The 27,914-nt window shown below is 44.9% G+C and overlaps 1 long non-coding RNA gene across 1 annotated transcript; it reads right to left on the bottom strand.

The window, feature by feature from the left end:
* Nucleotides 1-249: 249 nt before the first annotated feature.
* LOC117363638 lies at nt 250-27,111 on the bottom strand. Its single transcript, XR_004540108.1, has 3 exons — nt 26,996-27,111; nt 6,656-6,820; nt 250-1,287 (listed from the first exon to the last, which is right to left on the bottom strand). It is a non-coding gene; the product is annotated as an uncharacterized LOC117363638 (long non-coding RNA).
* Between the last annotated feature and the right edge of the window lie 803 nt (nt 27,112-27,914).

The raw sequence follows: 27,914 nt of genomic DNA, 5'->3' as shown, positions 1-27,914 counted from the left end.
AGGTCTGGGGTGCTGATGGGGTCTCCCATTATGTTTAGGGGTAGGGGGTTTCTGGCAAGAGGGACTGGGCATCCCTCCTGCCAATGATGTATGGGGGGGTCCAGAAGGATGGACTGGGTATCCCTCCTCTCGGCAATCTTCAGGGGAGTGGTCCTGGCAATTGCCAGTGATGTTCAAGGGGGGTGGGGAGTTTCAGCAGGAAGGTCTGGGCATCCCTCCTGCCAGTGATGGGGGGGGGGGGGGTTCTGGCAGGAGGGACTGGGGGGGGGGTTGCAGCTAAACTTATCATGGCAGGGATATCCCGTGCTGCGATAATCTCAGTGGCAACCCGATTCTCTAACCAGCGCCTGTGACATGGACGCCGATTAGAGAATCAGGTTATTAGGCAAACAGACGCGATTATCTATAGGACGCCCTTGTGCAATTCTCAAAAGCCGCTTAGGCGGCTTCTGAGACAGGGCGTCCTATACAGAATCCAGCCCATAGTGTGTGCTAAATTGGTTAGCACCCCTTGGTGATTTCCCCCCTTAGTGTACCCTAATGTCCATTAGCACATGCTAAACTTTAGTAAAAGGGCTAAGGCTTAAATTAATTTAATTCTGGAGGAACCGCTAAATTGCCTAGAATTCCTAAATCATTCTCCATTTTTAGCATACGGTGATATCAAGTAGATCAAAATCAACAGCTAGTGTTGGGCAGCAAGCCACAGAATCAACCTCCCAAGCAAAATAAATAACGTAGCAATTATGACTCTGCATAATTTATTTTGACAACACCAATATAATCCATTACAGCTTCGGGATATGACCACTTTCATCAATGAGCTGCTGCCATCAATTCTTCAGTGACCAACCTTTCGGCTGACACAAGGTGCAATTTCATCTTCTGCATTTCGGTAGCAATCGCTAGAGCAACGACTGAACCCTGGTCAACGTCTCTGTTTTATGGGATTAGGGGGTGGGCGTTGTGTGAACCGAGGGCTTTAGTTGATTTGTGAGCCTTCTGTTTGGGGCACTCGGAGGGGGGGGGGGGAAGATTTGAATGCCCTATTGTAGGAAACAATAAATAAAGAACAATAAATTAACTTTGATATCTCAAAGGCCTCATCCCGTTAAGCTCATTCTCCCTTTGCAGATGATCACCAGGGCGCTAAAATACTCAAGATTTCCCAATCTATATTGAAGTCTTCTCTCCACTGGCGACTGACTATAACTTGAGGCACAAAGCACTTTAATTAGATTGCACAATATATATTGTATCCACTAGTCTTGCAGAAGGTCGTTTAACCTGCAGAGAGACAAGGAAAGCAGATGGGTCGTCTACTTAAGAAAATAGTGAAATTATACAGTACAATATTGTCCATAGCAGACAAGTCCTGGCTATAACATTGCAGAGGTCATTTTAGAAGAATTAGGCGTCATCTACATATGTAAATGAGTATACTAGAGGCCTTCCTGGGGTTGAGGAAAATGAGAAATCCATGGAAATGGTAGCACTATGATGGGGCTGGGGACCAGAGTATGAGAGTAGTTTGAAAAATTTGATTAAAAAGCAAACTAAATAACCAGTGGCATAGAAAGGGGGGGGGGGGGACAGAGGTAGCGGTCCTTCCCAGATGCTGTTTTCATGGGGGTACCAGCAACCCATCCTCCTCTCTGCCCCTCTGCGCCGCTTCCCTCCCCCATACCTCAATGTTCACGGCGCAAGCAACAACCCCAAACTGCTACATGCACCAGGGTCAGCTCTTCCTCTGACATCACTTCCTGGACCCGCACCTAGGAAGTAACATCCAGAGGAAGAGCCAACACAGGCGCGAGCAGCAGGCTGGGGTCGCTGCTCACGCCACGAACATTAACAAGGTACGGGGGAAGGGAAGGGCACGTGTGCACGCAGCAGGAGGGGAAGGAGCAGGTGAGGGTGGGGGAGGGGCACCACCGCTCCGGGCGCCTCTCACCCTCGCTACACCACTGTAAGCTACGTAGTCTCCGTCGAGGGCTATACACTTAAGCCCGGATTCTGTAAACGGCGCTGCTATCGGTGGCCACCCAGAAAAGCAGTGTCGTTCACATGATGGCGCCATTTACAGAATCGCGGCCATGTCGAAAGTAGGCGCTGGAAATGTAGGCCATGGTTTTACAGGCCTACATTTCCAGCGCCCACTTTCAACGAGAATCATGTCCATAGAGGTGCCGACCAGCGCCAGTGTGCACTTTCAGCGTATACCATGCCTACTTCAGACACTGGCGCTGGTAGGCACCTCTATGGATGGAAGATGAGTGCCGTTCTTTGTAGGCGCTTCTAGGTGCCTACATTTTTTTTTATAATTTAATTTAATGTGGTGTCTTATATACCACTAAATCTCCCAAAGGCTTTGAAGCCATTTACGAAACAAATAAAATTGACTTAAGTAATGGCCAAAAATCTAATCAGGTACTTTGAATTTCCCTCTCTGTTGCAACGTGCTCTCAATCGCAATACTACCTATGAAGGACTTAATTACTTACATTTACCTACATAAAGAAAAGGAATAGGGAAAAGATAATACAATAAATTCAATACTATAGGTGCATAAAAGGCACAAGAGAAGGGAAAACTTCAATATTGATAAAACCCAAAGAAAAATCCCAAAAATAAAAAACAGGACAAAAATTAGCAAAATTAAACAAGCCTAACAAAAATAAAGCAGAAAGAAATTTTAAAATAAAAATAAACCCCAGTCATTCTCACCACCCTCAGTCAGCTTCTAATTCCATGTGCCCAATCAAGCCAGGCCAGCCCGGGCCGCTACCATAAAAGCGACTCCTCCGCATCAATTTCCCTGCTCTTGAAAGGTGGGAACCAAACGCCGCAGCTCCACCAACCCACTCTGAGCTGGCAGAATGAAGAGAGGTGGGCCGTCCTCCCATGAGGCTCCCATGGACTGGGAGCTGGATGCAAGCGGAGGCTCTGGGCTGAAAGCCGGGTATCGCAGGCATTTGTGCCATTAGGGCAGCACCAGCCATAAATTATGGTTCATTTCAGATGGTTTGTTAGATGACCCCTTTCTGGATTGTAGATCACACATCTGAGTGTTTTTAACTGGTTTTAAACGATGCGGTCAGGTACCACGCCATTTGTCACCAATCAAGTTAGGTGGCAGTAGGGTGCCTACCATCACCGTTACGAGAATCGGGGTCTTAGTCCAGCAAGTTTCCAGTTTTTTCATATTGTAGGAAAAATAGCTTACAAAAAAACCTGGAAATTCGCTAGACTAAGGGCTCCTTTTACAAAGCCACGCTAGGGCCTTAACGCGTGGAATAGCGTGCGCTAAATTGCCATGCACGCTAGCCGCTACCGCCTCCTTTTGAGCAGGCGTTAGATTTTCAGCCAGCGCGCGCTGATCTGGTGCGTGCGCTAAAACACTTAGCGCACCTTCGTAAAAGGAGACATGATCGAAACATTCAAGATAATGAAGGGAATAGACTTAGTAGATAGAGACAGGTTGTCCACCCTCTCCAAGGTAGGGAGAACGAGAGGGCACTCTCTGAAGTTAAAAGGGGATCGATTCCGTACAAACGTAAGGAAGTTCTTCTTCACCCAGAGAGTGGTAGAAATCTGGAACGCTCTTACGGAGGCTTTTATAGGGGAAAACACCCTTCAGGGATTCAAGACAAAGTAGATAAAGACAGGTTGTTCACCCTCTCCAAGGTAGGGAGAACGAGAGGGCACTCTCTGAAGTTAAAAGGGGATCGATTCCGTACAAACGTAAGGAAGTTCTTCTTCACCCAGAGAGTGGTAGAAATCTGGAACGCTCTTACGGAGGCTTTTATAGGGGAAAACACCCTTCAGGGATTCAAGACAAAGTAGATAAAGACAGGTTGTTCACCCTCTCCAAGGTAGGGAGAACGAGAGGGCACTCTCTGAAGTTAAAAGGGGATTGATTCCGTACAAACGTAAGGAAGTTCTTCTTCACCCAGAGAGTGGTAGAAATCTGGAACGCTCTTACGGAGGCTGTAATAGGGGAAAACACCCTCCAGGGATTCAAGACAAGGTTGGACAAGTTCTTGCTAAACCAGAACGAACACAGGTAGGGCTGGTCTTGGTTAGGGCACAGGTCTTTGACCTGGGGGCCGCCGCGTGAGCGGACTGCTGGGCACGATGGACCACTGGTCTGACCCAGCAGCAGCAATTCTTATGTTCTAAGTGTACAGTTGAGGTCTGAATGGGGATTGCGGGACTCCCCTCCCCCAGGTCTACAGGACTCCCACGGGGATCCCCCCCCCAGGCTCATGGGACTCCCACGGGGATGCAACTGGGATTCTCGAGGCCTGGAAAGAGAATTAGTAGAATATAGACAAAAGCAGAAACCGGGACCAAGATGATGGAAAAACAAAATGTCCCACCAACAGCAAGAGCGATGCTAATTTTGAGGGGGGGGGGGGGCTAAGCTCAAAGTAGGAGGCCCATCCCCCTCTCATGGTTATGCCACCAATTGTGTTTAGTACAAAATGAAGTATTTGCTGAGTTTGTTTGGGGGGGTTTCCAGTTCAGTTTTGGCACATTTATCTTGTGCAACCCTTGTCCTGAAAAGTGCCTCTCTCAATTCTGCTTTAAATGATTTTGATGCTGTATTGTTTGATTCTTTACTCATTGCTGCATTAAAAATCATTTGTGGATCTTGGAATAACCTCTCACAAGTTACCTATGCCAGATGGTGGAACCAGATTTGTTTGCTCAACAGATATGAGCTTTATATTGCCAAAAAATCCAACTCTTATTTCTTTTAACAAGAAATGGTCGACCCTACAGTCACATGACCTAATGTCTATTCTAATTCTTTTCAGTGATGTATGCATCTCTTATTTCTGTTCACTGTTTATATTGTATTTTACTGTTTTAAATAAACTAGGAATTAAAAAAAAAAAAACCCAAAAACTGTCAGAAGTAATTGCTGCTTTTTATGGAAACAGGTAACTTTATGGGAGGGGACAGAGGAGATTCCTCGCAGGGTTGGGTGGGGACTCTGGTGGGAACGGACGGGATACCTGTCCCCGTGCAACTCTCTGGTGTACAGCCCTCGGTGGAGATTACATTGTTTAACTTGTTTTTTTTTACCAAACTTTTCAAACCACCCTTGTACGTCTCAAAAATCACACAAATATTGCTGTGAGAATGTATCGGAGTGCCAAGTTCTTATCACAAATTTATAAATTATGTTGCATTGAAAAGGTCTTCAGAGTCCCGGCTCATACACTTCATAGAGCACCAGTGAGTCATTTGGGACAGACCAGTCATTGGACCACAATTTGCAGAGATGCCAAGTTACCCTGTTCTAGGCTGGGGACTTTTTGGACAGCCCTGGTTTTGAAGTTACACCACAAAGCAGTGTGGGATTTGTAGTTCCTGAAGCTGCCCATTGAAATCAGCACTTCAGGTCCCATTATGTAACAGGATGAGGTACAGGGGTGTAGCTACGGGTGGACCATGCCTGCCCAGTCTCGGTGAGAGCCCGTCTGGTCTCACGGCGTGAGGACGTGGTGGCACCAGGGCCAAGCTGCAGTGACAATCTCGCTCACAGTGGCACTTCACCTGCATGCAGTCAATCACTTTGCCTCCAATGAAGGGTGAGTCGCTGCTGCTGCAGCCCCAGCTCCAAAGACGAAGGGCAGAAAGAGCTTGATAGGACGGTTGCGCAGGTGCAATTGCACTCCTCAAGGGCGGGACTGCCCACTTTGGGCTCAGGTCCGCCCAAAATCGGCTGACTGGCTACACCAGTGTTTCTCAACTTGGTCCTGGAGTACCCCCCATGCCAGTCAGGTTTTCAGGATATCCATAATGAATATACGTGAAATAAATTTGCATATAATGGAGGCAGTGGATGCAAATCAAGTTTATGCATGTTCATTGTGGATATCCTGATGACCTGACTGGCAAGGGGGGTACTCCAGGTCCGAGTTGAGAAACCCTGTGCTACACTACTGATCTAGGACTGTCCCCAAATCTCCAGGCTGGAACTGGCTAACTTGACATCTCTGCACAATTCTTAAATACAGTCTCTAATACTCTGGGTTCAAAATGGTAGCCGCTGACCCCTAGTGGTAGTATATAATACATGTAAACTTTGCCTGTACCACAGAAAGGCAGCAAAGCAAATCCATGACTCTTTATCCTTTACCCAGAGCCAAACCATGTGGGAGCACAGGGATGACTCCAGGGGGTCAGCTAGGTGAGATAATTGATTGTAGAAGAGGGGTATTGTGTTTTGGAGAGGAATAGTTGGGGTTAATTGCAGAAGAGAGATATTGCACTTTGGGGGAGGAGTAAGCTGGGTGGGGAATTGATTGCAGAAGAGGGTTATTGTACTTTGGGGGAATCATAATCCTGCTTTGAAGAAACTCCAAATTCAATATATTTACCTCCTTTAGAACAATCAACTTTGTTCTGAAAATCATTACCCATGGCTTTCTCAAGGTGAGCTCTAGGAATAATACTTTAAAATTTTTCCATACTAATCCTTTTCTTGTCAAAATTTACACAACCTTGTAAATGTTTTGTACCTTTCTTCCCTCTCTTTTCCAATTATATAATTTTTACTATTCTTAAAACTTTTTAACAATTCAATCTCTGAATTCACATAATTATTAATTGTAAAACACCATCTTGAACATTTTTTTACCATCACATGTTTCTCTTTGCAAGTTTTCTTCTTTCCAACTGATGTCATAGGCACTTCTTCAACTCCCATGTCGACTGACAAATTCAAATTCAACCCTTCCAATTCTTCATCACACCATAGACCACAAAACGGGTGATCTTGCTTTTCTTCCTCAAATGGCTCCATCTAAAGTAAATGGGAGAACCGAAGTTGTGGTTTGTCTTTCATTGTTATTCAATGGCTTTTGTGAACCGAAGTGAGGGGGTAATACTAGCCCTCGCTTCTTATAAATAACACAATGACTCATTTCTTTCTAACTCTTATCTTTATTAAACAGAAGGAGGTACAGAAGAAGAAGGCGTGGTTACTTTAAACAGCGTAGGTGAAGAATATATAGAGATAAAAGAAGGTACAGAAGAAAAAGGTTTAATCCCAGGCAATATACACACTTGAAAATTATTACACAAGACTATTTTAAATTCACATCACAAGGATCAATGAAAGACTTTTCCATTACTCTCTCAAAGAACTAATAGCAGCATGGCTAAAGCAAAACCCTGGGATGGCCTTCCATCCTCTACAATACTACGATCAACTCAGAATTAGTAGTTTTTTTAAGGCCTTCATAGCTTGTTTTTTCTGTGTGGGTATATCATAATCAATAGCTGTAGTGTACAGGTGCATCCAGGAGGTGTCAGTTGTTCCCAATGGTGAGAATGCTGAGGAATTATGGGTAGGAATTGATGGTGAAAATGCTGAGGAATTATGGGTAGGTATTATTTCAATTACCCATTTACTAATTCTGACTTGATCACAGTATTGTATAGGATGGAAGGCCATCCCAGGGTTTTGCTTTAGCCATGCTGCCATTAGATCTTTGAGAGTAATAGAAAAGTCTTCCATTGATCCTTGTGGGACAAAGTGGGGAGGAGCAATAAGGAGGTGGAGCCCAAGGCAGCTACTCTATCAGACTGCTAATAGCTTCCTCTTGAGGTAGCAGTGTTTGTGAAAGCACTATCGTGATGATGCTAGTTGGTTGTCATTGGGCTCTAGTCACAGTTACTCTCTGCTCCTATCAGCTAGCATGAAATTTGTCCAGCACTTGTTTTAACATGCATTATCTGTTAGCACAAATTCTGGCTAATGTTTAACGTGGTAAGACCCACACTAGCTGCATAACACAGCTTAGTAAACATGCCCATTAGATCGTTGACCTCGGAGCGGGAAACACCTTCTGTGCCTGAACTATTATTGAAAAGCCATGAACTTAATTTTAAAATATACCATATATACCAGGGGTCTCAAAGTCCCTCTTTGAGGGCCGCAATCCAGTCGGGTTTTCAGGATTTCCCCAATGAATATGCATGAGATCTATGTGCCTGCATTGCTTTCAATGCATATTCATTGGGGAAATCCTGAAAACCCGACTGGATTGTGGCCCTCAAGGAGGGACTTTGAGATCCCTAGTATATACTGTATGTAGCTCAAAGTTTACCCATCAATGCTTGTACCTGCCCCAGTTATTCAAAACCAGCTCCTAAAGCAAAAACATGTGCGTTTCAGAGCTTGGCTCCGATAACTGTTTGCTCTTGGACGTGTAGATTTGCAAAGTCCACCACATACAGTATAAGACATACATGTGTACGTAGTAAAATCTATCATTACATATGCAAATGCCAGGGCTGACTTGTACAAAGTCCAGAATGATGTTGGCCTTCATCCTCAATTTTTTTTTCTTTTACATTTCAAATAGAAACATACAGGAAGGTTCCTAGATCACATGAAGGGAATAATAATAATTTATTTTCTTGTATACCGCCCAACCAATAGTTCTGGGCGGTTCACAACAGGAGAATACTGAGACATTTCAGTACATGGTACAGTTTCATAGAACACACTATCTACGTACAATCTAAAATCTAATATAATAAAATGCTAGGCCGCGCATGCGCACTAAAAAAAAACGTGTTCCCTGATCTGTCGGGTTTTTTTTAGTGCGCATGCGCGGGTTGTACGTCACCAAACTCGGCAACGCAAGCCATGTCCGCCGTCGGCCTCGAGCTCCTGGGGGCCGGCGGCTCGAGTCGCCCAGCCGGTGCTGAGTCCCCCCCACTCCCACTTCAGCTGGCACGGACGGTTTGAGAATGAGGGAGAGAACAACGCAGCCAGACGGACCGCGGGAAGGGAAAGGGGGGGGAGGGTTTCGAGGGAGCCGGCTGGCCGCATAAATTATTTTAATTTGAAATCTGCCGCCGTCGCCGCGGCTCCTCTCTCATCTTCCGACATAATATAAGTGCAGCTCATGAGAGGAGCCGTGGCGGCGGCTTTGAAAACGGCTCCCTTAGTTCGCTGCATTTTTTTTTTTAAGTTTAAAATTGCCGCCGTGGCTCCTCTCACGATCCCGGCCTGTGTCAGAGAAGGCTTCCGACGCAGGCCGGATCGTGAGAGGAGCCGCGTAGGCATCTTTAAACTTAAAAAAAAATCCAGCAAAGAACTAAGGGAGCCGTTTTATCTCCATGCTGCTACGAAGGAACAGGTGAGGGGGAGGGAAATGCTGATGCTGATGCACAGGGAGCAGGCAGGCAAGCAGGGGAAGAGGGAAAGGGGCTGCTTTGGGGGTAGGGGTGTGCTGGGGGCACATAGCAGTCATGGGCAGGGGATCACAGAACAGGCAGGCATGGCTCAACAAGGGGAGAGGGAAAGGGGGCTACTTTGGGGTGAGGGGTTTCCTGGGCCAGACAGCAATCATAGGGGGGAAACAGTAAGGGGCCACGGAGCAGGCAGGCATGGCACAAAAGGGGGCAGGGGCATTGGGAAATGGGGCTGCTTTGGGGGGAAGGGTGTTCTGGGGGCACACACCAATCATGCCGGGGAAGAGAAGGGGGCCACAGAGAGATAGGCAGGCATGGCGCAAGACAGAGACACAGACAGAAAGAATGACAGACAGACAGACAGCATCCAAGCACAGAGAGAGAAAGGAAAAAAAAAAACAGTCGTCTACTCTAGCACCTGTTGCACAGGGGGAGAACGAAAGAGATGCTGATGGACAGGGGGTTGAAGAAAAGGAACGGAGGACTAATGTTGGACAGGGGGAGAAGGAAAGAGGTGCTGCTGGACAGGGGGGAGGTAAAACAAAGGGAGAAGGGCTGCTGCTGCATAAGGAGAGCAGTGAAGGGGTGGTGGTGGACACAGGGGAGGTAAAAGGAAGGGAAAATGGACAGGGGGAGCAGGCAAGGGGTGGTGATGGACAGCCAAGGAAAAAGAAAGGCAGAAAGAAAAAAAGCGGCTAAGGAGAGAGAGAGAAAGAAATAAAGACAGACACACACACATATGTTCTAGCACCCGTTAATGTAACGGGCTTAAAGACTAGTTATATAATAAAAGTAATACAATTGTTACAAACATTCAAGTACTATATTAAAAATTATTAAAAAATTAAAACATATTATGATAATAAGAATAGAAACAGAAGACCTCATTAAAATATATCAAAATTAATGTTTTTATTTGTCAAATAAATAGGTCTTTAATAATTTCCTAAATGTGAAGTAAGAATTAGATTGAACAATCATCGGACTTAGCCAGGAGTTCATTTTCCCAGCTTGATACTCCAAAGTCCTGTCTTAAAACGACAGGCCTTTGGAGTAGGGAGGATGAACTTTCCAGAATTTCTAGTTCCTTTTGTTGAGTAAGAAAGTTTCAGATAGGGGGACAAATACGAGGGAGATAATCCAAAAAGCACCTTATAACAAATGCATCCAAACTTAAAAAGCACTCTGGCCCCAAAAGGCAACCAATGCAACTTAGTATAAAAAGGGCTAACATGATCATACTTTTTAAGATTCAAAATCAGGCGAACTGCAGCATTTTGCGCCAACCAAAAAAGAAACCCCAAGGGAAAAAAAAAAGAAAATCAGTAAGGAAAACCAAAGCCTCAACCATCAACTGTGATTACTATTAGGTCCACCCTCCCCTCCCCCAACATCTTCTTAACATCCAGAGAGACAACTTTTTTTTTAATATGAATCCCTCAAGTATATAGAAAATAGGAATACCATAACAGTAAACATAAGTAAATCAATTACAGCTCAAAAGTGAGAATTCTATCTAGCTCACAACTGAGGAGAGAAATTTGCCAATCAATGTAAAATTTCAAGGAAAATTTAAAGAAAGAACATTACATCCTTCAAATATCCTGGTGTAAATAAACATTATCTCCTCCATAGTAACAGAAATCTGTCAATACTAAGTACAAAACAATATAACCTAAGAAGTTATTTATCAAATTGGCCTAAGATTTGTTCTAATTGAATTGAATCAAAAACCAAATAATCTTTATTTTAAAATGTAATCAAGCATTTCCACGGCAAATTTAAAAAGAAAGTGCCACCTTAGTCTTTTTGGCTTTAAAGTCTAAGCTGGGTGGTTCTTGCCACATCGGGAAAAATTTGAATCTTTGCTCCACAAAACATTGCCAATTTATTCTTTTTTCAAATAACTTTATTAGCAATTGCAAAGGGAACATACAACCAGGAGTGGGAAAAAACAAGAGAAAAGCTGAACAGCCAGGAAAATCAACAAGTGAAAATCATGACAACAAATGATTCATAGTACAGAAACCCTTCAGTTGGATGCCCAACACAATTGACATTTTTAAGTACCATAAAACTCCCAGACAAACACATGCAAACCCCAAACATCCAGCTGCAAGTCAAACAAGCATGCACCAATCACCCCACAGTCATACCCCCCAACCAACCAAACACACCACTGGTGTGTTTAAGAATAAATTAACCAAAAAGTATAATTTCATGATTAATGCTTTGTCGCCCTCATTCACACAAGATGCCAGGAGAGTGGATCTAGTGTGAATTGTATCCTGGGAAATTCCCTGTCCAACTGAAATTATTTGTTTTCTAGGAATATAATACAGAGCAGAGACGGGTAGTGAATCAGGATTAGCTATCCCCAAGATTTCCCCGAAAAAGTATCTCAGGGGCAATCAAATGGGTAACAGGAAAATTTATTAAACATAGGTTTCTAATCCTTGCTGAATTCTCTCCATCATTTTTAATTTAGAATGAATAGTATGAAAACCTTTTATAGCAGATGGGGAGAATCTTTGAAGGTTAGAAGCCTGTTTATCTGTTTTAAGCATGCGTGCAACCAATACTTTGAAATATTTGAATCAACATTCTCTCGCTTAACAACCTCTTTGAGAACATTTGACAGATTTCAATAACTTCTCCATCCTCACATTAATTAACCATAAATCTTTTAAAGACACATCCTGTCTTGATTCATTAGAGACAACATTTTTATTCTTTTGTGCTAATTTTTTTTTAATTAAAATTTTTTTTTTTTTTTACTACACCCCTTTTACAAAACCTCCTATGAGTGTTGGGAGCAGCGCAGAGCCGGCCTATGCAAAAATCCTCTTCCGTGGTTTTGTAAAAAGAGGGGGGGGGAGGGTAAATGGCCAATCTTGCTATTGTGCCACTATAATGCAGGCATTTTTTTCGGTGACTTTATGGGCTGCTTTTACTAAGGTGCGCTAGCGTTTTTAGCGCGCGCTGAAGATTAGCATGCGCAAAACCCTGCGCTAAATGAAAAATACTAATGCAAGCTCTATGGAGGCATTAGCGTCTAGCACGCACGGCACTGTAGCGTGTGCTAAGTGCGTGCTAAAACCGCTAGCGTACTTTAGTAAAAGGAGCCCTATATGCCTTTTATGCAAGCTCCGTGTTCGGTGAGTTTCTTGTAAAAACACATTTCAAATTTTAAAATGTCACAAATAAGCCATTCATATTTCAAAAGAAAATTGGGTAAGTTCTGGGGAATATAAAGTATTTGAAGGAAGATAGGTCATGCAAAGTGGTGACAAAAGTTTCTATAGGACTTTGTAGAACTTCAATTATGTAATTTTTTTTTTATCTCTGCTTTGAAGTTATGAATTGATTTTAGGAAGTTCAGAACTCTTTTTGATTTTTACATTTAGTGGTATTTTCTAAAATGTCATCCTTTTTCCTTAGAAAAACATTATTTTATATTATAAACCACTTGAAAAAGATTACATTTTTATCTTCTTAACATTCTCTCTCTTGTACCATTAAATCCTGATTTATTTTTATCTCAAATTCTCTGAGCTTCTGCATCAAAATACTTAAGGAAAATAACAACATGCTTTTGCTGTCCATGCCAAATGCATTTCCCTACCAGATATGCTTGGATGGAGGGTTTCGATATTTTCTTGCTTGTTGTACCATTATACAATTATGATGATTATTGGGGGGGAGAGGGAGTTTCACCCAGAGAATAGTTAAGCTCTGGAACGCATCATTGCCAGAGGATGTGGTAAGAGCGGTTAATGTAGCTGGTTTTTAAAAATTTTGGACAAGTTCCTGGAGGAAAAGTTCATAGTCTACTATTGAGACAGACATGGGGGAAACCATTGCTTGCCCTGGACTGGTAGAGTTGAATGTTGCTGCTGTTTGGGGTTCTTGCCAGGTGCTTGTGACCTGAATTGGCCACTGTGGAGACGAGATACTGGACTAGATGGACCATTGGTCTGACCCGGTAAGGCTGTTCTTATGTTGCAATTTCAACAATATGTCTAGGGAAGGGAATGTGGGAGCAGGGGGGATGTCCTGTTATGGAGAAATTTGATGACTTGTAATTTTCTTGCTCTTTTTCTGATTGTATATTTGCCTGTACTTTGTTGGCAGTGTTTGTTGTTCTTGTTTTTGCTGCTTTGTTGTCATCAATAAAAATTGTTTCAATTACAAAAATATTTTTTTAAAACTCCACAGCTGAGCAGGAGCCCTGCTCTTCTACTGCTGGCTCATCTGATCGGGTCTCCAGAGCCTTGAACAGCTGAGCCAGCAGGACCCACTGAAGCCACCGATTAACTGAGCGGCCAGCAGCACCAGCTTAGCTGATCATGGCTCTGCTCTCGCCATGCCTGATCTGCTGCTCCAGTGAATCCTGCCAGCTCAGCTGTTTGTGGCTCAGAAGCCGCAATCAGCTGAGTTGGCAGGGAAGCCCTAAACAGCTGAGCCAGCAGGACCCACTGGAGCAGCACCGGCTTAGCTGATCGTGGCTCTGTTCTCCTCATGCCTGATCAGCTGCTCCAGTGAATCCTGCCGGCTCAGCTGTTTATGGCTCCTGAGCCCAGTCAGCTGAGCTGCCGGGGGAAGAGCAGCCGTGGCAGGAGAAGGAAGGAGGAGTACTATAAAAAAAACCAAACACCCCAGAGTCTGACAGAAAGGATGGGGGGAGGCGCTATGCCTACTGCTTTGTTCCTTTGAGCAGGCGCCAAGCACAGTTGCTTCCCTCTTTTACTGGGCTGCTCTGCACAATTAGCATGCATGTGATTTGCATGTTGTTGTGCTGAGCATAGCCCGGCAAAAGAAAATCGTTCCCAACCCGGCTTTCTTTGCTGGGTTGCCCAGAGCTTTGTGCATCCAGCCCTCAATGTAGAAAATAGCTAAACAACTTATAGGGCAAATTCTCTATCATTATCCAGTATAACTCAGTAGTGAAAAACTACCCATGTCCTTGGGCTACAGATAAGTGTATGTCTCCAGAACAGAGGAGGACATGTTGCCATCATTATCCAGAGGAATATACCGTTGCAGGTCAGTGAGGTATAACCTAACTTAGATTTTTCATTGCTTCAAGCAAGACATGATACTTAATGATCAACCCTTCATTATCTTGGACATGATCGAAATATTAAAGGTAATGAAGGGAATAGACTTAGTAGATAAAGACAGGTTGTTCACCCTCTCCAAAGTAGAGAGAACGAGATGGCACTCTAAAGTTAAAAGGGAATATATTCCGTACAAAAGTAAGGAAGTTCTTCTTCACCCAGAGAGTGGTAGAAAACTGGAACGCTCTTCCGGAGGCTGTTATAGGGGAAAACACCCTCCAGGGATTCAAGACAAAGTTACACAAGTTCCTGTTGAACCGGAACGTACGCAGGTAGGACTGGTCTCAGTTAGGGCCTGGTCTTTGACCTAGGGGCCACCGCAAGTGCAGACTGCTGGGCACGATGGACCACTGGTCTGACCTAGCAGCGGCAATTCCTATGTTCTTATGTACCAGTTGGTATGTACAGATTTTTGGAGACAGCATTATCCTTTCCTGGCAGGGCATTAAAGCCCAGAAGTTGGTAAATGTAGCACAGTAAAGTTAATAGAGCAACACTTAAGCATGGCGTTGATTTCCAAGAAGCAGGTCAGCAGCAGCTTAGCTAGCTAAATTAAGGAAAGGTTTCAGCTATGACCTAGGCTGCATTGTGACTCAAAGCGCATGTAATAGCGTGAGCAAGGATTGGGGATGTGCCTGTGGACAGACAGCTGGACATGGTCATAAAGGTAGCACTGATCTCTTTATTAAGTCAAAAACCTGAAGCCTGTTACCTCACAGGGTCGGGAGCAAAAAGGAAACCGTCTCTTAATTCAGAGAAAAAAAGTCTCGAGATGGGGCTGTGGCTGATTGGGCCCATGACTGCCGTGCCCCAAACACAGTCCCGCAGGGGACACTCGATGAAATTACAGAGTAATACTTTTCAAACCAATAGGAAGAAATATTTTTTTCACTCGGAGAATAGTTAAGCTTTGGAATGTGTTGCCAGAGGATGTGGTAAGAGCGGTTAATGTAGCTGGGTTTTTTTTTTTTTAAGATTTGGACAAGTTCCTGGATGAAAAGTCCATAAACTGCTGTTGAGACAGATATGGGAGAAGCCACTGCTTGCCCTGGATTGGTACCATGGAATGCTGCTACTATTTAGATTTTTGCCAGGTACTTGTGACCTGGATTGGCCTCCTTGAAGATGTTCTGGGTTGAAAGGCCTGTCCTCAGCCAGAGTTCAGGACAGGGCTCACACATATTTAATAGAAAGGTTGGCATACCTCAGCCAAGCAGAGTATCTAGATACACTTAGTCAAGGCAGATGCTGGGAATTGCTTCTTTCTTCCCTGGGCCTTCTTAACCCAACTCTAGCCTTGCCTTTTATACTTCCTGGCAGCTGCTTTCCTGGTTCAACTGCTCCGATGTCACTTTCCCCTTGGGTGGAGCTATGGGAGTTGAGGTAGTTTTGACAATGTGAAGGATTATCCAGCAGGGTGAGTGGTAGTGTCCTATAGTCTCCTTCACACAGGTCCCCTAAATCTGTTGTTTCTCAAGTTGATCTGAAGTGTACCTTGCCACATTGCATGACATAACTTTGCATATATTGCTTCAACTGCATACTAATTGATCATACATATTGATTGAGATAGCCTGAAAATCAGACTGATAGAGATGTCTGCTTGCAGTTTTACATTCAAAGAGGTGTTAACCCGTTGGGTGCTCCTATGAGTGTGACTTGGAGTGTCACAGGTTCTTATTGCCTTTGGTTTGGGTGGATATTGATAATGGATGATTACCTTTTGACCCTCAATGAAAAAAGATATTGGGATTAAGCAAATGTGATATAGATTGATTGTTGAAGTTGTCCAGGTTTCACCGCATCTGAGTACGCAGAACCGATGTTTCAGTCATTTCAAGTTTTCATTTTTATTTTGATATACTGCCTATCGAGCCGTCTAGGTGGTGTACAAACATATTTAAAAGCATAGCATGCTGTGACTTTCTTTAAGGTGTGCTGTGAGGTATGCAGTTTATCTTTAGATATAGTGGGTTCTCAAATCTGATCGGTTGAGGCTTGAGGTGAGTGAGGCAGGAAAGTGTTGGTTACGAATTTGAATTTTGGCGGGAAAGTCCGTTGGTCACAAATTTGAATGTGATACAGATACAGATTTTTTTTTTTTGTATTTGCTGATATGATCCATGTCACTAAAATTCCCTAGTGAATTAATATTTGCCTCGGTTGTTAACTCAATGTCTAGTAGCACAATGTATTTTCAAGCTGTAGGGGTACTATTAGCTCTAGCAGCTTTGTAAAATACCAGAGTGAATTCAGCTAGCCCTGAGCTCCAGACTTTCAGGGATTTGGTCTCTGACAACTGGATAGTTTGGAGTCAAGATAAAAGAGAAGCACTATTTCATCTGTAACAACCAGAGGGAAGAAGTCCCATGTGTTGAGAAGAAAGAAATCCAGTCAGCATGGATTCACCAAGGGTAGGTCCTGCCAATCCAATCTCATCAGCTTCTTTGACTGGGTAACAAGAAAGTTGGACTTGGGAGAGTCTTTGGACGTCGTGTACCTGGACTTCAGTAACGCTTTTGACAGTGTCCCACACCGCAGACTGCTAAGCAAGATGGAATCAATAGGGTTAGGAGAGACACTAACTGCATGGGTCAATAATTGGCTGAGAGGCAGACTTCAGAGGGTGGTGGTTAATGGTACCCTCTCTAAAACATCAGAGGTGACCAGTGGAGTGCCGCAGGGCTCGGTCCTGGATCCACTCCTTTTCAACATATTCATAGGGGATCTGACTCAAGGGCTTCAAGGTAAAATAACACTATTCGCCGATGACGCCAAACTATGTAATATAGTAAGTGAATGCAGTTTACAGAATTATATGGCGCAGGACCTGCTTACATTGGAAAGTTGGTCCTCAACCTGGCAGCTAGGCTTCAATGCTAAGAAATGTAAGGTCATGCACCTCGGAAGCAGAAATCCATGCAGGACGTACTTCTTGAACGGAGAAACTTTAACTAGGACTTCAGCAGAACGAGATTTAGGAGTAATCATCAGTGAAAACATGAAAACTGCCAATCAAGTGGAGAAGGCTTCATCTAAGGCAAGGCAGATATTGGGTTGTATCAATAGAAGTTTCGTCAGCCGAAAGCCTGAAGTCATCATGCCGTTGTACAGGGCCATGGTGAGACCTCATCTGGAGTACTGTGTGCAATTCTGGAGGCCACATTACAGTAAAGATGTGCGCAGAATTGAATCGGTTCAGCGGACGGCCACCAGGATGATCTCGGGGCTCAAGGGTCTCTCGTACGAAGAGAGACTGAACAAATTGCAACTCTACACTCTCGAGGAACGTAGGGAGAGGGGAGACATGATCGAAACATTTAAGTACCTCACGGGACGTGTCGAAGTGGAAGATGATATTTTCTTTCTCAAGGGACCCTCGGCCACAAGAGGGCACCCGCTCAAACTCAGGGGCGGAAAATTTCATGGCGACACCAGAAAGTATTTCTTCACAGAGAGAGTGGTTGATCATTGGAACAAGCTTCCAGTGCAGGTGATTGAGGCAGACAGCGTGCCAGACTTTAAGAATAAATGGGATACCCATATGGGATCCTTACGAGGGTCAAGATAAGGAAATTGGGTCATTAGGGCATAGACAGGGGGTGGTTAAGCAGAGTGGGCAGACTTGATGGGCTGTAGCCCTTTTCTGCCGTCATCTTCTATGTTTCTGCTTGAGTAATGTCAGAACCCCATGGTCGGAGTGACTGGACTAGCTAGTATAGGGCAGTTGACTATCCTGCTGAATTGAAGAAAGTAGATAATCCAGGTCTGTTGGGGTGCCAGAACCAAGAGAGAGAAGTTGAGACAGTACTGAATAAGATGTCCCCCTTGAGTTGAAGCAACTTGATAGACTGTACCACCATTGATGCCGACGGTCATAGCACAGAGGTTTAGACCAAAATGTAAGAAGCTGGAATAATTACATGAACTGAGATGGCCTTGAGGGCCAGTGAAAATTCCTGGATGTAAGAGGGAAGAAAATTTGCTATTTGATTATGTTGCAGGTCAGCTGAATGAACTCCTGACAGTGAGCCAGGAACATGGACATTTTGGGCATCAGAAGCAGAAAGAGTTGTGGCTTAGAAGCTGGAAAAAGGAGAGAAGAGGTACAAGAGTCCTTCATGTTTTTGTCATCTTTTCATGTTTGTCTGTGAAAATAATGGTTGACCTGATTTTGTAATCACTCAGTAAAGTCTAATATATAGCCAGAATCTGGACTGACTTGACCTTAATTGGGTGAGGGAGAAAATGTGGAGAGTATCACATGAAGGTAGGTTATAGGGATAGGATTAGAGGCAAGTTACAAAATTAGTCAGGGGCACTGTTCAGGCAATTAGGCCTGATGGGCCGCCGCGGGTGCGGTCCGCTGGGCTAGATGGACCTCTGGTCTGCCCCAGCGGAGGCCACTTCTTATGTTCTTAAGCATCCAATGAGCAGAGGGCCTTGAAGGGAGTCTCCGTTTCCCCACCTCAGCTCTCAAGGGCTTGATCGGTGACATTGGTCCCCTGGCTTTAGCTTAGAAAAGATCTCGAGGATCAGTCCGACTGATTTATAGTCTTATTGGACATTTGTTGCATCTCAAACATTCTGGGTCATTGCATTTCCATTATTTGGAGCTCATTTTGAAGGAGGAAGATGATGAAAAGAGTGTTTGGATTGAACCTCCTTCTGGACTACATTTTCAGGACATTGGGCCGGATTTTGTATAGGAAGCCTAGTCTCAGAAGCTGCCTAAGCAGCTTTTGAAAATCGCACCCAGGCGTCCTATAGAGAATCGCAAGCCTGACTAATAATCCAATTCTCTAACCAACATCCATTTCACAAGTGTCGATTAGAGAATCTGGTTGCTGATGAGCTTATCACGGCAAGGGATCTCCCTGTCACGTTAAGTTTAGCAGCAGCCTGTCCCCCCCCCCCCCCGAAGACTACTGGCAGGAGGGATGCCCAGTTACTCCTGCCAGAAACCCCCCATCCCCTCCCAACAGCACGCAAGAGGGTTGCTCAGTCCCTCCTGTTGGAACCCCCCTAAACATCAAAGGCATCCCCCCTGCTGGATCTTCCCAGCCCCCCCCCTGGAACCCCTCTACCTCAAATCGATTGCAGGAGGCATCCTTCCTGTCTCCAGCCAGCTTGCCCGCCATCTTCCATAGGAGGGGCCTTAGGCACCTGAGCCAACCGGAATCTTAGGCCCCATTCGCAGTGCATTCTGGGATGCATTGGGAGTGACCTAAGATTCCGATTGGCCAGATCCCTTAACCCACCCCCGACCCCCATGGAAGATGCCTATGATGTTCGGGGGGGGGGGGGGTGTTCCGGCAGGAGGGATTGGGCATCCCTCCTGCCGGCGATGTACAGGGGGGGAAGAGTCACCGCTGCTGCTAAACTTATCACGATAGGGAGATCTCTTTCCGTGATAAGCTCAGCAGCCACATCTGCCTACAATGTAGGCCCCCCTAAGGCCACTTCTGGGCCAAGGCACACCCACTTCCTAGCCTTAGGCGGGCTTACATGTCTCCCTAAGCTCCCAGAGGCGCCTACAATGTAGGCGGCCTGCCTCGGGAGATTTAAAAAAAAAAAAAAAAAACAAGAAAAAAACAACTTGCATCCCGATTGGATGGTTAGGCAGCAGTTGGCCGCCTACAAAGCGCAGAGTTGTGGTCATCGGGGATTCGCTGCTAAGGGGCACCGAGGGACCAATTTGTAGACCTGATCTGCAATCAAGAGAGGTCTGCTGTTTGCCGGGGGCCAGGATCCGGGATGTAACCGATAACCTGGACAGACTCATCAAACCCCAGGATCACTTCCCTATGATCCTCATCCATGTCGGAACCAATGACACTGCCAGGTGCACCCTGGAGAGCATACCTGAAGACTTCAGAGCCCTGGGAGAGAAGCTGAGGAGGATGGATGCGCAGGTGGTCTTCTCCTCGATCCTCCCAGTAAGGGGCAAGGGCAGTGCCAGAGAGGATCGAGTCCAGAGGGCGAACGACTGGCTGCAGGGATGGTGCAAGGAGATGAACTTTGGGTTCCTACACCACGGAGAGGCACTGCAAGGACTGCTGGGACCAGACGGGTTACACCTGACCAGGAGGGGGAAGAACGTCCTTGGACACCGTCTAGCCCGCCTACTACACAGGGCTTTAAACTAGGTAAGTTGGAGGAGGGTACGGGCACAAACAACCCACCTGACGAGCTAAGCTACCAATACTCTTTTGAGACTGAGCTAAGTAAATACTATATTTCTGGGACACATTACAATTTTGGGTCTAGGGGGAGGATACATAGCAATTCTGGGTCTAGAGGGGGTACACATTATAATTCTGGGACCAGAGAGAGTGCACACGTTGCAAATTGCACTAAAGGAGCTCGAGTAGCCCAAACGGGAATACCCCCACAGGGTACACACATTACCGAGTCTGAGATAGGAGCACACTATAGTCATGGGGAGTCCGAGACAGGTTCAAGCTTTAGCTCTGGGTCTATGGAGTGTAAGAGACAGGCGAATAATGTTAGGGAGTGTAAGAGACATGCGAATAATGCTAATGGGGTCCTAGTTGATAAAGAGGGATCGTCCCCACTGAGATACAACAAACACACAACGTGGAGGGCTATGTACGTCAACGCCCACAGTCTGGGAAATAAGATCCTAGACTTGGAAACAGAAATGAGGAATGCTGACCTGGATGTAGTGGCGATATCTGAGACCTGGCTCACAGACTCCCACGGGTGGGACATGGTCATACCAGGTTACAACTTGCTTCGCCGGGACAGGGAGGGTAAAATGGGAGGTGGTGTAGCATTATATACTAAAGATGACATTAAGGTCACCAGAATCACGGATGTACAGTACACTGGGGAATCCCTTTGGGTAAATTTGGCCAGAGGGAAGGACAAATGCCTGTATCTTGGCGTAGTATACAGACCCCCAAGACATCAAGATGACCTAGATAAGGAATTAATCGGAGATATAGAGAATATCACCTTGCGGGGTGACACAGTATTGGTAGGTGACTTCAACATGCCTGATGTGGATTGGGTCACACTTTCCTCTGCTTCCGGCAACAGCAGGAAGCTATTAAACTCTTTGAATGGAGCAAGACTCAGGCAACTGGTATCTGAACCAACAAGGGATCAGGCAATACTGGACCTAGTACTTACCAATGGGGAAAGTATCACAGAGGTCTCGGTGGGTGAAACTTTGGCCTCCAGTGACCACAATATGATATGGTTCAATCTCAGGAAAGGTTTCACGAAATCTACCTCAATGACCAAGGTTCTCAAATTCAAAGACACAAACTTCCAAGACATGGGAGACTTCGTTCACCAGGCACTACAAAGCCAAGCAGATACCGACAGCGTGGAAGAAATGTGGTCAACTCTGAAAGCCACCATACAGGAAGCAACAACCCGCTATGTTAAATCAGTAAGCAAATGGAGTAGGAACAACAAGCCACAGTGGTTCTCTACGGAGATCTCGGACATCATCAAAGAGAAGAAAAAAGCATTCATCTCTTACAAACAATCAGGGACACAGGACTCTAGAGTAAAATATCTGGCCAAGTCAAGGGCCGTCAAAGCAGCAGTTAGGGAGGCCAAATTCCGCATGGAGGAGTCTCTAGCAAAGAACATCCAGAAAGGAGATAAATCTTTCTTCAGGTATATCAGTGACAGAAATAAGAAATCGGGAGGGATAGTACGTCTCAGAAAACCAGACGGAGACTAAGTAGAAACGGACTCGGAAAAAGCCCAACTGTTAAATAAATACTTCTGCTCAGTCTTCACCCGCGAGGCGCCGGGAATCGGCCCTCAGCCACAGACAAGGGTTAAATCAGTTGACCCATTTAGTAATTTCAAGTTTACACCCAGCAGCGTCTGTTGCGAGCTGTCAAAAATCAAGGTCAACAAGGCAATGGGGCCTGACAACCTACACCCTAGGGTGCTCAGGGAGTTGGGTGATGTCCTAGTGGAACCGCTATCCGCGCTCTTCAATCTCTCCCTTAGTACAGGTAACGTCCCGATGGACTGGAAGACAGCTAACGTCATCCCACTCCACAAGAAAGGCTCCAAGATGGAGATGGCAAATTACAGACCAGTGAGTCTCACATCGATAGTGAGCAAACTAATGGAAACCCTAATCAAACACCAATTGGATAGAATCATGGACGAGGAGAAACTATGGGATCCCCGCCAACATGGATTTACTAAGGGGAAATCCTGCCAATCCAACCTGATCAGCTTCTTTGACTGGGTGACGAGGAAGCTGGATGCTGGTGAGTCCCTGGACATCGTCTACCTGGATTTCAGCAAAGCATTTGATAGCGTACCACACCGCAGGTTGCTAAGCAAGATGAGTTCTTTAGGTTTGGGCGACACATTGACAAATTGGGTTGGGAACTGGCTTGGAGGTAGGCTTCAGAGGGTAGTGATGAATGGCACCCCCTCCGAAATGTCAGAGGTGATAAGTGGAGTGCCACAGGGCTCCGTCCTGGGCCCGATCTTGTTCAACATCTAAATAAGAGACTTGACAGAAGGGCTCCGAGGAAGAATAACATTATTCGCCGATGATGCCAAGCTAAGCAATGTAGTGAACAAGAGCACAACAGACAATAATTCAATGGCAGATGATATGATGCATGACCTACTTCTACTGGAGCACTGGTCTAGGTCCTGGCAACTCAGTTTCAATGCCAAAAAATGCAAAGTCATGCACCTGGGAAGCCGAAATCCATGCAAGATTTACACCCTAAATGGCGAGATCTTGACAAAAACTGAAGCAGAAAGAGACTTAGGGGTGATTGTCAGGGAAGACATGAAGTCTGCAAATCAAGTTGAGCAAGCTTCATCCAAAGCAAGGCAAATCATAGGTTGCATACGCAGGAGTTTCGTCAGCCGTAAACCTGAAGTCATTATGCCACTGTATAGATCCATGGTGAGACTGCACCTGGAGTACTGTGTGCAATTTTGGAAGCCACATTACCGCAAGGATGTACTGAGACTGGAATCGGTCCAGAGAATGGCCACCAGGATGGTCTCGGGACTCAAGGAGCTCCCATATGAGGAGCGGTTAGGGAAGTTGCAGTTCTACTCACTCGAGGAACGTAGAGAGAGGGGAGATATGATCGAGACATTCAAGTACCTCACGGGTTGCATCGAAGTGGAAGAGGATATCTTCTTTTTCAAGGGTCCTGCGGCAACAAGGGGACATCAGTGGAAAATCAGGGGCGGGAAACTGCACGGTGACACTAGGAAGTTCTTCTTCACCGAAAGGGTGGTTGATCGCTGGAATAGTCTTCCACTTCAGGTTATTGAGGCCAGAAGCGTGCCAGATTTTAAGGCCAAATGGGACAAACATGTGGGATCTATCCGCAAAGATAGATAGGGAGGGTCATTGGAGTGGGCAGACTTGATGGGCCGTGGCCCTTATCTGCCGTCTATTTCTATGTTTCTATGTTTACAATAGAAAGGCCTTTATAGAATTTGGCCCATCATGCCTATCCAGCTGACTTCTACAGTTTGGCTGCTAGAGCCTTTTGGAAATTTCCCCCTGTGTTAATCATAAAACAAGAAATGGCTATTTTCCAGTGTGTTTTCCATTCTCAGAACACCACCTGCAAATAGAGTAAATCTCACTGGAAGAATTAGCAGCCCAACCCCATGTTAAAATGTGGCTGCGCTGATTAATTGGTATATGAATTGCTGCATTGTATTCAATCTTCTCTTTGTCGTGTTCCAGAGGAACTCTGACAGATTCAGTGGAAAGAGCGTGGGGTTTTTTTTCTTTCTTTCTTTTTTGCAGGAAAGAATAAATGCAGCCCACATTACCTAAAACCCCTTCCAAGTGCAAATTAGTTTAGTGCTTGGCCTGAAGTATCCCTTTCCAATGACCTTGCTTCCTTAAGCTGGTTCTTATGACATCACCATAATGCTGAGGCTTACAGGAAGCTTAATTAATTTAGCAAGCAGAGGATGCTGTTAGTGGCCTGCTCTCACTGTAACCTTTACATAAACACAAGGAAGATTAAAAAAAAACCACACAGCTGTCACATATGCAAAGTTCTGTGGACGATGGGTATAGGTCACTGATACCTCCTCAAGCAGCTGCAATGGCGATGAAATCTATTCTTGAAGAAACTACTCAGAAGAATCACTTTGGAGCTCCAAAGCCCAATGCAGGTCACTGATATTTCATGCAACTTTGATGTGCTCCAAAAAACGGTCCAAAGAAGAGCGGCCAACATAAGAACATAAGCAGTGCCTCTGCTGGTTCAGACCAGGGGTCCATCTTGCCCAGCAGTCCGCTCACGCGGTGGCCCATCAGGTCCAGGACCTGTATAGTGATCTCTATCTATACCAGGGCTGCTTATGTGAGCCAAGGATAATGAAGCCATTGTGGCATCACTGATGTGATTGGTTCTTAGGCACTGGTGGAATGAGGCATTATGACATCACAATCTCTGCTCTGGATACCAGAGACTGTCATTCTGTAGTGTCTGTTTCAACCTCAGTCCTTCTACACCAGCATTCTTCAGAGCAAAGCTTGCGGGTCAGTGGTTGTGGCCATTCATACTCTGATTCTTCCCTCTCTCCTTAAAGAATGACATGAAGATGGTTTCCCGCAGTTATCCGCGGGGACGGGAACGGTGATGAATTTTGCCACCGTGTCATTTGTGATGAGGGCAGTTCTTGATCATGCTTCTGAACCATGAGTTTATCACTGAGGTAAAATGGTGAACACAAACGAAACCCCTTTAAAAATCAAAATACAAATGTCTGAAATAAATTCTCACAGAAATGGGTGACCAGTGTACTGTAGCTCCCTCAAAAGTAGTGAGACGACATCGTATTTCTTCCTGTAAGCGATCAATTGAGCAGCAGTGTTGTGTACCAGCTGGAGTATTTTAGCACATAGGAAAGCCAGCATACAAAGCATTACAATAATTTTTATTAAAATTTGCATATAATCTGCCACCTTTGTACAAGGATGCCTGAGGAACAGACAGTTGCACACGATGGACTTTGCCAGGAAATCTCTGGCCGCTTTCCTGAAAGGAAAGCGTGTTGAAGCTGGCAGACAGCTGAGAGCTACTTTGTGGACCTCACATTAGAACAGAGGTTCATCGGTTCTAAAGGTCAAAGTTCAAGTCTTCTCTCTACCAATCTTGGTGTAACCTTAGCAAGTCATTTAATTTTCCTTTGCTGAAGAACAGACGCTTTTAAAGTCATGAACCCAAGCGCCAATCAAGGTGGGGGGAAGGGGGAGATTTCTAGCACAAGGTTTGCGAGTTCCTGATTTGTGTTAACAGAGCGGACATACAGCTCATGCTGCAGCTCAGTATGACTGCCACAATTAAATGAATTTCAGAGGGTTATGTTTTTAAGCACAAGAAGAAAACCCCCTCATAGCAAAAGCTAGATTTACTACGATAATGAATTCACTAGAAAAAGGCTGACAAGTTTAAGAAAATAATACTAACCCAAGTGTATGTTGGGCTAAGTGCCAGATTGCAAAGCCCAGGTCCTTCATATTATTCATGTACACAAAGGGCTCCTTTTACAAAGATGCGTTAGGGCCTTAATGCGCGCGCTAAAATGCCACGCGTGCTAGCCGCTACCACCTCCTCTTGAGCAGGCGGTAGTTTTTTGGCTAGTGCGCTAATCCGGTGCGTGCACTAAAAACGCTAGTGCACCTTTGTAAAAGGTGCCCAAAGAGATTTACATTTCTGACTGGTGGGCCAGACGAATAAAAATGTATTTATTTATTGTGTTTGTCTGTTGCTTATTTACTTGTTGTGGTGTTTACTAGAGAATGACACGGTGACAAAATTTATCACCATTCCCGTCCCCGTGGGAAACCATCTTCATGTCATTCTTTAAGGAGAGAGGGAAGAATCAGAGTATGAATGGCCACAACCACTGACCCGCAAGCTTTGCTCTGAAGAATGCTGGTGTAGAAGGACTGAGGTTGAAACGGACACTACAGAACGACAGTCTCTGGTATCCAGAGCAGATATTGTGATGCCATAATGCCTCATTCCACCAGTGCCTAAGAGCCAATCACATCAGTGATGTCACAATGGCTGCATTATCCTTGGCTTACATAAGCACAGCCACTGACCCGCAAGCTTTGCTTTGAAGAAAGACTGAGGTTGAAATAGACACTAGAAAATGACATGGGATTATTTCCCACGGTTATCCGCAGGGACGGGAACGGTGATGAATTTTGTCACCGTGTCATTCTCTAGTGTTTACTTTATCCAGTTCCCAGGCACCTTCCCATGTATTCTAACCAAGCTTTCTTTGCAATAATCTAAATGTCCTCCAAAAAGTAGTGAGATTGATATAAATCCATATAGACAGTTCACTAAAGACTTGGCTGAAGTACCTCGGTCCTTAAACAGAGCGACTGCAGCTGAATCATGGCTTTGGGAGCATTCACATGTTCTTTAAATCTGAACACACACAAAAAACAGAATTTCTTATGTACTTCTCCCTCCGTAGTCGTGGAGATAGGGGATCAGCAGGGCCACGAATACAAAAAAAACCGTGATCAGCAGGGCCACGAATACAAAAAAAACGTGAAAAACTTTTTGTATGTTATTCGCTGTTTTTATGTAAAGCCTGATAAGACACAAAACCGCGAATAAAATTACCTGTTAAAGTGCCGCAATTTCCTTTGTACAACGCTGAGAGGATCGATTTTTCTCTGTGCATTGCTGGGAGCTTCCTTTCATGTAAATTTGGGGGCGGAGCCTGCACACGAAAAACTGTGAACATGGAGGGAGAAGTGTACACACACATAAGGCGCTCATGTATTAAAAGAGAAGAAATTCAATTATAATTTTACAGTTCTTTATGGATCAAAGCTAAGGCACACCACTGAGCACTAGAAATCAGAAAATTCTGCTTTTATAACCTTCCAGCATCCTATCTGTAGTCAACTGTATCTGTGTCTCTGATGCAAGCTTCAGAATTACCTAGTTGAAGTAAATACATCCTGTGGGGAAGCTTGATAGTCTCTGAACAAAGTCCTTTACTTGTAGCTTTATGGTAATTCCATCACCACCATGTGTTTTCAAATGCCTCCTTGGCACATTTTCATCCTGGCTCCCACATAATGCAAAATGTTTGGCCAAGGCTCACTACATTTTGCTCACATCTGATATTTGCCAAAGACACAGATGTTGATAGCTTCAGCTTTTGTTTAGCTTCCTTTAAGCATGAGTCACAGACATACCGCGGACACAAACTTGGTTTTGGTTCCAGCTAGCCCCAGTTCATCTGACGAATGTAACTTTTATTACTGGGTAAAGTGCTTTTCATTCCTCACTTAATAGCAAACTTTGGAAACAGAAATTCTTATTGGCTATTTTTAGTTCACGGAGGCGGTCCCCTCCTGATGGTGAAGACATACCTCTGCGGGCCTGTAAAATTCAGAAGTGTGTAAAGACACTCGGGCATAGGATGAAAAGTTCTGAAGCAGAAAGGGGTATTCCCCCGTGTTTCTTGAGATATATTGCCAAGGCACGGAGTTCACAAGCTGTTCAGCAGCTCACACACTCCAAGACTGTG

The sequence above is a fragment of the Geotrypetes seraphini genome, chromosome 7 (genome assembly GCF_902459505.1).
Source record: "Geotrypetes seraphini chromosome 7, aGeoSer1.1, whole genome shotgun sequence".
Lineage (NCBI taxonomy): Eukaryota > Metazoa > Chordata > Amphibia > Gymnophiona > Dermophiidae > Geotrypetes > Geotrypetes seraphini.
The sequence above is the reverse complement of the archived record's forward strand: the minus strand, read 5'-3'. Positions and strand labels throughout refer to the sequence as shown.